We start from the raw sequence: 12,636 nt of genomic DNA, 5'->3' as shown, positions 1-12,636 counted from the left end.
ATCTGATGAACTCCAATGAGAACATTCGAGTTGGAAGGCAGTGGGAGTGGGGTGGAGCTCGCCAGGATGGCTGCTGGAGGGTCAGCCCGTTGACTCCCACTCCCCGTCAGTGCCTCTGTGCGGGCATCCTCTTGTGACTGGCATCCCCGACAATGCACATGCTCTTCAGGAAGGTAGAAGCTTCTCTTAGGGATTGTGGCTTAAGAAGCAAAGGGCCTGGCCTGGCAGGGCCTGGAGACTCCTAGAGAGAGACCTGGGCAGATGGGCAGGCTGGGCCTTTCCTGGGAGGGATGGGTGGATGTGGCTGGCACACTTTGGGGTCACGGTCTGTAGGGTCAGGGTAGAGGACTTCATCTCTTGGAGTGTGCAGTGAGCTCGACTGACTGGATGAAGGTTAGATTAAGATGAAGAACACATTTTCAGCGAGGATCTGCCCTGACTTACCCATTGGACTAATGTTGCCTTTTCCTTTCTGGACATTTCAGGGATAGCCCCAAGCCGTGACTATGAAGACAAACCCACTGCAGAATTGATGGGCCCCTCAACTGATGGTTGAAGCCTCTGCCCCCATGGTTCTTGGCAGGGATGGAATGCTCCTCCCAGGGGCAAGCTTGAGAAACCATAGCTAGTCATGACACCTTTGGCCACAAGGTGTTTGCTGGCCATTGTCCTGCTGGCTGGCATCTGTCAGCTGATGAGATTTGGAGTGGATGATGATGGGCGTGTTCTGGGCTCTGAGCCACCCCAAGGGGAAGGGTGGGACCGTGTTCTTAGGGGGCAGAGGGTGCTACACAGCTGGGGCACAGGCCAGCTCCCAGGGCTTACTGTCAGGAGTGCTGTGTCTAGCCCTTGCCTCTGAGGGCTTCACGCATTGGCAGGCATGAGGCACTGCCCTGGCCCATGGTGGGCAGACAACAGGTGTCTGGGGTGCCCCAGGCAGGGGTCGCCAAGGGTCTTACTCCTCAGTGCCTCCTGTGTGCTAGGTACTGTGCCGAGCAGAGATGCATGATGGTAAGGAAACCTAGACTCGGCCCTCGCTCTCATGCAGATGCTGGTCTGGAGCAGAGAACTGTAATAGCTCTTCAAATATGACCAGGACCAGCAAGGCCGCCAGGGCAGTGCCCCACACAGCCAGGCCTCCGGGCTCAGGCTGCTGGATCTAATAGGAGATCGGATGTTCAGGCCTAATTCTCTAGCTTGTTCTTTAGACTCAGAAGCCATTATGCATGAGGAAAAATGAGAGGAAATGAGTGAATAGGATCGATGTAAATCCATTTTGGAAGAGGCCATTCTAATGGTTCATTTTGGAAATCCTTTAGGAGCTGACTTTCCCCATCTTCTTTTCAACAATCAGGAAAGCCTTGGTGTCAGGCTTTGAGGAGATGTTTACAAAACCCCAAACTCGATCACAGGGCCTGTGAGCAGATTAAAAAAATTTTTTTTTATTAATTTATTCCTGAGAGGCACAGAGAGAGAGAGAGGCAGAGACATAGGCAGAGGGAGAAGTAGACTCCATGCAGAAGCCCGATGCAGGACCTGACCTCAGGACCCCGGGATCACGACCCGAGCCAAAGGCAGACTCTCAACCACTGAGTCACCCAGGTGCCCCAGTGAGCAGATTTTTAACATGTGAATTAATTTACATCAGAGACTTAATAGCCAGAACAACAGAACGGTCCCCATCTTAGAATGAATGACCTTCACTGCTAAGTTTAGAAAATAATGGGGATTGTATCAGAAGATTGGGGTTGGACAGTTGCTTAACGTTCAGAGTGAGGTCTTTCAAAACTGGTTTATAACAAAAGGACTGGCAAGGGTTTAAAATGAAAATGATGCTCTCCCCAGATGGACCAGTCATGACACCTCTGGGGGCTGAGGGCCTCAAGCCAGGTGTGCTGCTAGGGTGTCCCATGGGGAACTGGAGGGTGTGTGGAAATATGTCAATGCCATGAAGGAGCCACTGACAGAAACAAGACCAGGGCCTGCTGCTTGCTTACTCTAGTGGGTCGCCTTCGGGTTCCCTTGGGTCTGCAGGCAGCTCTTCCCAGCACTTCCCAGCGGGCCTTCGGTGTGAAACATGCTTGTCCGTCATGCTGTCAGGCCCGTCTTAGACCTCTCACTTGTCCCCGTGAGGACCTGCCACTGGGTCAGAGCCTGTGCTGAGCTTTAGGGGAGTGTTGGCAGCCAAGCTTATAACGGACCCAGCAGCAGGGAGAGAGGCTGGTGGGGATCAGTGCATTGAATCTGTGGATGAAGAGCCGGGTGGAGCCGTCTACTCCCCTGAGCTGGGATGGCAGCCCAGGGCTATCTCCTGTAAAGGCTGAAGGATTTTTCCAGGTGTCCAATGTGAGGGTCTCCACACGACAGGGCTCAAGGGAGGGCTCTGGGCAGGCGCTTACCCCATGGCCTATGTGTAAAAGGCCCCACTGGTAACTGTAGGAAAGGGCCGAGGAAGTAGAGGACAGTAGAGGCCTACAGAAAGCTGTGTAGGGGCCCACGGATGGAGACAGTCCTGTCGTGGGTGTGGTGGGTGAGGGGAGCAGGTTGAGGGATAAACCAAGCTTCATGGAGGAGGTAACGTCTGAATCGGGCTTTGGAGGTTGAATAGGAGCTCCTGGTGGGAGAAGAGCATGACAAGGAGAGAGAAGACCACAAAGGCATAGGGCCCAAAGGGGCCAGTCAGGTTCAGGGATGCTACAGAGTGCGACATGCGTGGGCTGTGGGTTCAGTGCCCCCCTCAGTGGGGCTCCAGTGCTGCGCTCTCATCCTATGGCCGCTTGCCTAGTTGGTGTGGTGGTTGACCTACGATGGCGCCCAGAGAATCTTGCATCTGGTTATTTTTGCCTTCCACGCTGAGCAGGGCTGACCTGCGTGGCCAGGAGAATACTACTGAAGCAATGTTCTGTGGCTTCAGCGGCTGGGCCGTAAAAGCCTTCTGCAGCTTCTGCTTGGTCTCCTGGGTTTGTACACCGCCGGCGAGCCGGCCGCCATACTGTGAGGACACTCAGGCACATCTGAGTGTGGAGGCCTGTGTGTGTGTGTGGGGGGAGACTGATGGCCGCATTAGCAGCCAGTGCCAACTTGCTGGCCGCATGGGCTGCCCACGTGGAAACAGGTCCTCCAGCCCCTGTTAGGCCTTCAGGGGACAGGGTCCTCACTGCCATCCACCTGCAGTCCCCTAAGAAAACCCAAGACAAAACTGCCTAGCCATGCTGCTCCTGTGTTCCTGACCGTAGAAACTGTGAGAAACAGGAAGCGATGATTGCTATTTTGAGCCACTAAGCTTCAAGATAATTTGTTAGGCAACAGTAGATACTAATACAGTTGATTACTGTGGTTCTTCTGAGCTTCTAAGATGACTGCCCGTGATCCCAGCCATCATGTCCTCATGTGACGCCCTCCCCTTGACTGTGGACCAGACACAGTGACTTTCTTCTTCTGAAAGAACAAGGTGCACCTGATGGGGTGTCACTTTGAGCTCACATTTCCTTTTAAAAGACTCTGGCTTCCCATATGCTCACTTCTCTTGTTCTCTACCGGCTCTGAGGAAGGCCCGCCGCCACGTGGTGAGCTGCCCTATGGGGAGGCCCACGTAGCCAAGAACTGAGGGATGTCTCCAACCAACAGCCAGTGAGGAGCCCAGATAAGAGTCCAGCAACTTGTGAGGAGCAGACTCTCACCAGCCACCGTGTGGGTGAGTTGAACCTTGAAATGGCTGCAGCCCTGGCAGACGCCTTGGTTCCAGACTTGTGAACAACCTCGAGCCTGACCACTCAGGTAGCTGCCCCCAAAGTCCTGCTGCGCAGAAACTGTGAGGTAGTTAATGTTTGGAGCTATTGAGTATGGGGGTCATTTGTTACGAAGCAGTGAGTAACTGACACCGTCCTGATTAATGGTATCCTGTGCCCAGGGGAGCCATGTGGCTGTGGTCTACACCTGGGTCTCAGCCTGCCACCCTAACCTTGGTCAGAGAATAGGAGGGGGTGCAACTTAATGCCTGCCACTCTCTGCAACACCAAGTCAGCCTCCATCAGACCAGAGGAGGTGAATAAGCCTGTGGGTAAGACACGGGTTCAAGGCCAGGCTCTGCTACCTTGTAGCCACGTGGCTTTTAACAGAGATACAAGAACTCCCAGGCTCCAGTTCCCAAGGAGCCCTCCTAGCAAAGAGGGGAGCCGCAGAGTGATCAGACTGGCCAGGCAGCACCAGCCAGAGAGCCGATGTGCAGACTGAGCAAAAGGATCTTGGGTGGTGGCACATGGCTGGTGTTTGATGCAAGCTTGACCCTGTAGCTGTCGAGATTCTCAGCCTCATTGTCTCCATGGCAGCCACTGTTTTCACGACGTCCACCCGGCACCTCTGGGTGCCCAGACCTGGGAGGACCTCGAGAGGATGCCCACACTTCAGGGATGGGAGGCCTCAGTTGTACAATCCCCCCTGTTTTGCTGGGGGCTTCCTGGAGGAATGTTCCCCGGATCTAGTCACCCCCTGGTCCAGTGAGTCTGAGCCTGAGCTCTGCATGGCGTCCTGCCTGGAATTGCAATGGTTTGCTCAACTTTCTGGAAGTCTCCTGCTCCCCTCCTGCATGCCGAGGGTCCTGGTTTGCTTGGGTGTTTATTTCTTGCTCTATGAAGCGATGATTTAATTCTTGCCTGGGATATCATTCAGCCCAAGTTCGTGCTGAAGTGAAACATATTTCAGCACCCACCAATTTCCATATAGATAAAAAAAGAAAAAAAAACAAGAAAGAAGGGAAACAACCTCCACCAGCATCTTCACAAACTATGCATTTGAAACCTGTTTCTCGAAGATGGATTGCTCCATCAGGCTGCTAAGAGGTTTTTCTTGACTTGTCAACAGTTTTATACCCCCACAAACATTCATGGCTATAAATTATTCATTGCCCAGTTAGTGGTTAAAAAAAAAACGGATGCCTGGGGCCGAGGTACATTCTTAATTCTCCCTCTGCTTTTCAGATCCAAGTTGTTTTTTTCCTTCCTGCTGCTGGAAAAGTAGAAATAACTGCAAGTCTCTGGACTCAGAGGTTCATGGCTACAGCCTAACGAGAAGGTCCTGCTGAGCCCAGTGTGAGCTCGGAGGGGAGGCCGGGGGTGGTCATCTGCAGGACACCGCGGTTATCAACATGCGGAGGTGGAAATAGGTGTGTTGGGGGCTTTCTTCTTCTTCTTCTTCTTCTTTTTTTTTTTTTTCTGTTGGCAGGAACTCCAGTGTTTTCAAAAAAGCAGAGAGGAGACTTGATTCTCTTCTAGGCCCAGCCATTTCAGAGGCCATGGCTCGAAAGGATCTGAGACTTCCTCCGCTCACTGGATTTCACCTTCCCTGAACCCCTCCCAGGGCGGGGGTCCTGCCAGGAGATAGCACGTCCCTTGTCTTTCTCCCTCATGTCCAGCACACCCTTGGACCTCCTCCCACCCCAACACGCCTCCTTCTCCAGTGGGGATTGTCAAGTCTACCCCCAGTGGGATGGATAGAGGTGGTGGGGCAGAGCTAGGCTTCAGAGCTTGGGGCCTCTATTGGCCATGACAAAGCTGCCCAAACTGGGTGGCTTAAGGCAACAGAAATCCCTTCTCTTACAGTCACGGAGGTGAGGAGTCAGAAATGAAGGTGTCAGCAGGGCCGTGGTCCCTCTGAGCATGAGTAGAACCTTCCTTGCCACTCCCTAGCTCCTGGTGATGGAGTTTCTACTTCATTGGCACGTGGCAAAAACTCTATTTCCAAGTAAGGCCACATTCACAGAGTTGGGATTTCAACATGTCTTTCTGAGGGACGTAACTCAGCCCACGACAGGGTCCGTGGAGGGGGGAGCCTCTAGTGATCAGGCCCAGAGCAGAGATCAGAAGCGTCAGAAGGCCAAAGAGTGAGCATCCTACTGAGCGCTCCCCTGGCCTGACCACACTGTTCCAGACCCGATTGAGTGTCTGTTGCCCCAGGCCTGAGGACAGTGCCAAAGGCCCCTTCTCCGACCCTGCCTGTGGAGGTGCCAGGCTCTGGTGTGGGCCTGAAAACCTGTCCTTTCAAACATGGGCCTAGAGAGAAAATAGGATTGACAGTAGGACTGACCCACCTTGAATAGGAACCGATGTCCCTGGAGAGGAGATGCTTTGGCTCTTGTTCAGGGGCCTGGTTTGAGAGCACAGTGTCTACCTGCCACCAGTAGCAGGACATGTGGCCTCTTGCGTATTCTCCTGTTCCACCTCGAACCCCAGTTCCCTTCCCCTTCCTCATGTTCTTCCCAGATGCCTGGGGCTTGGCCAGATGGCACCTCAGGGTGGGCTCTTGGGAAGGCCTCTGGGTACCCTGCTCCGTCTGGAAAGAACTGGCTGGTGGCAGCTCAACACTCTCATGCCCGCGCCTTGCTGAGTGAGGCGGTGTCACGCGGCGAGTGACAATGGGGCTGGACACGGGGCTGTTTTCCCCCAGCCGTATTCCCCAATGTGGGGAAGAGGATTAATCATTTTCATTTCCAAATATGTTCTATGTGGAATGCTGAGGAAGAGAAGTGGCTGAGAGTTTTGGCTTCCAGAGAAGATTTCCAGATGCTGCGTTTGTAAACACCAGTGGACACTAAGTTTTGTCAAGGCCACCTAGTGCCCAGTTTCTGTCACCTTTCACCAGCCCAGCTCTGGGGACAGCAGACAAGAGACCAAAGGCCCAATGCTCCCCATGCATCTCATTGGACGTGGTTGTTACCTTGTGGGTTACTCACTTCTGTTTCGATTTAAGTTTGAGTCAGACTAAGCAGACTTTACCTGGAAGCACTGAGCTCCTGAGACCAGGCCACCCCTAAGTGTGGCAGTGAGGCCATCTGGAGCCAGGCAGCTCGGTGGGAGCCCTTGGCCTGACAGTTGAGGAAGACAGTGGCTATACGCCAAGCACTCCACATACAATATTTTACGTACTCCTTACAATAGCACTCCTTACAACGGCACAGGTGAGGTGACCTTGGCTCCAAGAGACTAAGTGGTCTACCTAGGTCACCTGGCGAGTAAGCAGCAGAGCCTCACAAACCCAAAGTTCCTGAATGGAAGGGCTTCTCCAGGCAGATAGCTTCCCCTCTGATCATAGACCGGTGGCTGGTGGCTGAGTCCAAATGATCTTTGGGAAAATGAGGTTCCTTTCCAGGGTTGAGGATCTGAGCAGAAACCTTTGGATCGGAGTGTTGTCTCCTCCCTGGCTGTGTGGGGAGCCGCGTGCACAGTGCACCTAGGTGTAGGCCTTATTGACGGAGGAACCACAGACCCCAGGATGGGCAGCCCACCTTTGGGGCACCTGCTGGGAAATTACTCAGAGAAAGAATCCATAGCAGGGAATTGAGGGAACGCACTCTCCTGGGGGGCATCCGGTGAACATTCTCTTTTCATTCAAAAGCCAAAGAATCAAATAAAAGGTCTTCTGAAATGAGGGTTTTTCAGGCAGTACGTGGGAGCATTTTGTAGAAATCCAGACTGTTGTAAAGAGACACAAGAGTAGCAAGATGTCCAAAAAAATAAGTATATTAATTAATTCCATCATCTTTTCTACCATCCGGGTCACTTAGTTTCGTTTTTATTGTATTACGTTTCTTAAGACGGAATTCTTGAAATAATATGGAAATGACTATGTAGGTCATTTACTTTCTGTATATTTTTAAATTTTATTTTATTAAAAAGTGTTTTAAATTCACGTATAATGAAGATACAGCGTTATACTGGTTTCAGGTGTATAATATGATGATTTGACAATTCTGTACATTTCTCGGTGCTCATCGCACCAAGTGTACTCTCTTTTTCCCTACTGATAATTTTGTTGAGATGTGCAATTCACCTATCATGTAGTACATTTGTCCTAAGTGTACAACTCACTGGTTTTTAGTATATTCACCAAGTTGCGCATCCACCACAGCGATCAATTTGGGAACATTCTTTATCCTCCAAAAGAGTACAGCCGTGGGCAGAGCCCCACCACCCCGGGAGGGCAGTGGTCTCAGCAGGGCCCTCTTTGTCTGTTCCTGATCATTTTGTTAAGTTGTCTGCTACATTTGGTAATGGACCCAGCCCGTTCCCACTAATCGCTGATTGCTCAATTGTTTTCAAAAATGCCCTGACGCATAAATTATTCCCCAGTCTGATCCAATTACGTTCAGGCGCCTTTTGAGTTTTTTGGAGCCCAGGAGGACTCATCTCGACTGTCTCCTTCCCTTGGTTCTCTCTGGTGAACTGGCTAGCTTTTGGTTTAGGGGGTTGCTCTTAATTAAGAGGAGCTGTTGTTTTCATGAGTGCCCTTGGGCTTAAACTTCCCCGCATTCTGTTTTTCGTACAGTCGGTTCCTTCCTTCAGGGGTGCTTGGGAGCTCTTTCTCACACACTGCCTTCTCCCCTGGGCACGCTCTCTGAGCTCTAGCCCAGCTCTGGGGACAGCTCTGGGTGCTTCCCATCTTCTCAGCTTGCCTCTCCCATGGAAACTGCCTTAGGAGCCAGCTGGCAGGAGGGGAGCTGGGGTCTGCCCCTCCTGGGGGTGGCTGGGAGGTAGCCCCACCTCTCCGCCACACTCACCAGAAATTTATTCAAAAATAATAAATTTATTTATTTTAAAGATTTTATTTATTTATTCATGAAGAGACACAGAGAGAAGCATAGGCAGAGGGAGAAGCAGGCTCCCTGCAGGAAGCCTGATGGAGGACTCGATCCCAAACCCCGGGATCATGCCCTGAGCCAAAGGCAGACACTCAACCATTGAGCCACCCAGCACCCTGAATTTAGCTTTTTAAACTTGGTATTGGAGGGCATGAGGAGTGCTAGTGGCCTGTCCCTCTATGGAGATGAGAGGAACACACCCTGCTTCTTGGCCACACCTGCCCAGAGGAAGCTTCTGTCCTGCTAAGCCAGAGACAGGAGGGAGAGCAACGTGCTAGTGGCTGAAATGCCACAGACTCTTGCTGTTCCTATTGTATTTTAGTAGATTTTCTTGAATAGATGTTTCTTCATTTGTCATTTGCTCTTAGGACAGTTCCCAGAGACTCTAAATGGTTGTTTGGTTTTAGCAGTTTTGCCAGCTTTGCTTGTTTCACTAGGGAATGGTCCATGGAGTTATTCACGCTTCATCCCAGAGTGGAAACTATTGTTTTATTTTAATAGTGAGGGCAAATTTATATTAAAGAATTTAGCTCCAAGTAGAGCTTTGATGAGATGGGATGAGTTTCAACAAGTCATATTCTAATTTTCTGTTGTATTTATTACTTATTTTCTAAACTCAATAGGAAGACTATTTTAGTCTTCAAATATATTATTGTCTGTCATCTATCTATTATCTATCATCTATCTATCTATCATCCATCTATCTTCTATCTACTATCTGTCTATCATCTAACTGTCTATGTATTTTTGGTATTCAGACTTTCATCATTCCAGTGTAGCTTTGGTGGGATTTTGTGGCTTGGAAAATGGCTTGTATAATTTCTGCCTTTTCTAACTTAAACGGTTTATTTTTTTGGACAAGTAAGCATGGGATAAATTTGTATATCCATCACCAACTTGAGAAAAAGGTACATTCTCTGTTTGTGGGGCACAAAACTCAATGTCCATTTACTTAATGTTGTTAATCATGTTGTTCCACCCTCTAGGTGTGTAATAGGCAATACTCTTAACAGATGGAGTTGGGGTAGAAGGAGCAGAGCAATTGCAAGGTAAACACGTAAAGCAATCTTGGCTAGCTCATGGTGATTTTGTGGGCATCTTCCCGGATGCTTATCCAGGTAGAACAGGGCACAGATTCATAAGACTTTTGGATTAGAAGGGCCTTTGGAGATTTTCCAGCTCTACATCCTGGTTTTACCAACAAGGACAATGACTTGCCCAGGGTCACACAGATGGCAAACTCTGATGTTGGGAATAGGATCCAGGTTCTTGGATTCTGGCAAGGGCATGGAGTCTCTGGTTTTGCCCTGCTTCTGGCATGTTGTGTCCTGTTTCAGCCTTCATTGTCACTGAGATAACTGGTGCTTTGAGACTGGGTAGAGGGCACCTGGATGGCTCAGTGGTTGAGCATCTGCCTTTGGCTCAGGGCATGATGCTGGGGTCCTGGAATTGAGTCCCTCATCGGGATCCCCACAGGGAGCCTGCTTCTCCCTCTGCCTATGTCTCTGCCTCTCTCTGTGTCTCTCATGAATAAATAAATAAAATATTTTTTAAAAAGGCCTTCTATATTTATTTGTAGGTACTTTATAATTTGCAGAGCATACTTTAAATGCCTCACTTAATTTAATCTTTAGAGTCGAGTGATGTGCTGATACACCTCAGTCCTGTGGGTGAAGAAATCAGGGCAGTCCATGTCAGCCCTGGGGTCTGCTGCCCCCCAAGTGGTAAGTCTGGGAAATTATTATTTTAGAAATCTCACTGCACCTGCTGTTCATAGGTTATAATTGACTGGGAGTGCGCTTGAAGCATGCCTCTGGGTATCTCCTGGGAGACTCCTAGTTCATTTACTGCCTTTCTGCTCCTTCTTGCGCAGGGGCATCAGGGAGCCATGTCTCAGCTGTACCCTCTCCTTCGATGCTGCCATGGAGCCGCCTCTCTTGTTCTCATCTGGGAGTTCTGGACCACCTAAATTGGCTGCGCAGTGATCAGAGGCTCTTGACTGTCTCTTTTCAAGTAAATGGCCTCAAACAATAGTTGCTATGTAGGGCTGCATTGATTATCTATTACTGTGTAACAAATTACTCCTGGATCTAGTGGTTGAAAATAGCAATATGCACTTACTAACTCAGTGTCCGAGGGCTGGGGATTTGGGAGTGGCTGAGCTGGGTGCTTCTGGCTTGAGGTCTTTCATCAGAGTGCAGTCAGATGCCAGGCGGGGCTGCTGTCATTTGAAGGTTGGTTTGGGGCTGGAGGATTGACTTCCAAGGTGGCTCTACACACGTGGCAGAAGGGCTAGCACCAGCTGTGACCGGAAGGCCTCGCGTCCTTCCACGTGGACCTCTCCCCAGGGCTCCTTGAGCGTCCTCACAACATGGCGGCCAGCTTCCCTCAGAGCCAGTGACCCAGGAGAGAGCAGTGAGAAGCTCTGTGCATCGTATGACCTGGACGTGGAAGGTGCACTAGCCACTAGCTCCCCACTGGTTCCATCTCCTCGGCATCTCTGTGTCCTGGGGAGGCGAAGGGCTGCGCAGGAGGTGAGAATCACTGGGCACCGTCTGGAGGAAGCTGCCTGCCACAGGGTGTGTGAAACCCAGACCCCATGCTAGCTGCTTTATATATGTCTCTCCTCTCCACAGCTCTGAGGCAAGCCTCCTTCACCCTACTCACAGGAAGGAAACAGAGATGAAGTAATTTGCTTCTTGACCCTCCACGTAGATTTGAACTCCACCCAAAGCTTGTGCATTAGGCCCTTGCCCTGTTCTGACTCTCAGTCTTCTATGCCTTCTGTCTTCCAGACAGTACTGTGCTCTGCTCAGCTGCTCTGTGAGAGACTCAGAAGCTCCATGTGGGGATGGCTGGGCTCTTGGACTGGAACACAGGACCAAGGCAGCGGTGAAGAGTGGCCTCCGTTTGAGCTCAGGCTGGTTTAATGGAAAGATGATGTCTAGAATCTGGGAGGTGAGAGTCACTGGTCTGGGCAGCCTGCTGGACTGGGGGTGACACTGCAAAAAAAGTCTGCAGATGCTGGAACCTATTTAGGAGGAACAATCCTGGGGCGAGTGGAAAGCTGAGGAAGTGGCAATGCTTAACCTAGTAAAAACAAGTAGATTTTGAGATGGAAGATAGGGCTGTGGTGACGTCTACACACTTCTGTGGGAGCCCCTGGCGTGGAGGGCCCCATGGGATGACTGCCAAATCTCCAGGCTGATTTCACCAAGAATCTGACTTCACCTCTTGCAGCCTATGCCCCTGAAAGCCATCAGAGGAGCTCATTTTCATGTGCAGATGTCACACATCACCCACCTGCTCAGCTCCCTTGGGCTTGGCACCAACACTGTGATGGTGAACTTGGCCATCAAGGCCCGGCCTCATCTCACACTGCCGGGCTTGCTCTCCGTGCCCTCCCCAGACTGGCCATTCTTTTCCTTCTGCAAACAGTCCCTGCTCACCCATGCAGATGGACACATGTGCATACAGAAACACGCTCACACACAGGAACGTGTCCACACCCACCCACGTACATGGACACACATGCACAAAACATAGAGACACGCACAGGACCATGCCCACACACACATGCACATACAAACACACTTGGACACATGCATACACACACACACACAGATATACTCACCCATAGGAACACATTGTCCATACCCCCCCCACGTGTATACACGTGGAACACAATCACACAAAAACATGCTCACACACCTATATCCACAAGCTCATTCACATACACACAAACACATTCACATATGAGAACATGTTGTCCATGCTCACACTCACATAGACACACACACACATATTCAGAGACACATGCTCACACACATTTACACACAGTCATACTATTCACATACACACTCACACGCACATCTGTATGATCACATGAATGCACACCTTCTGATACTCACTCATGCTTTTTCACACGCACACACACAAACATGCACACATACACATTCAACTACATGGACTTCTTCTACTCACTCTTGCACACACACCTGCTC

General features: G+C 50.6%; 1 long non-coding RNA gene across 1 annotated transcript; it reads left to right on the top strand.

Moving 5' to 3' along the window:
• The first annotated feature begins 3,115 nt into the window (after positions 1-3,115).
• Positions 3,116-10,639, top strand: LOC140595595 (uncharacterized). The gene is made up of 4 exons (XR_011997308.1): positions 3,116-3,694; positions 4,977-5,161; positions 10,267-10,356; positions 10,506-10,639. It is a non-coding gene; the product is annotated as an uncharacterized lncRNA (long non-coding RNA).
• The last annotated feature ends 1,997 nt before the right edge of the window (positions 10,640-12,636 follow it).

Source organism: Vulpes vulpes, chromosome 15 (genome assembly GCF_048418805.1).
Source record: "Vulpes vulpes isolate BD-2025 chromosome 15, VulVul3, whole genome shotgun sequence".
In the NCBI taxonomy this organism is placed as follows: Eukaryota; Metazoa; Chordata; class Mammalia; order Carnivora; family Canidae; genus Vulpes; species Vulpes vulpes.
The sequence above is the reverse complement of the archived record's forward strand: the minus strand, read 5'-3'. Positions and strand labels throughout refer to the sequence as shown.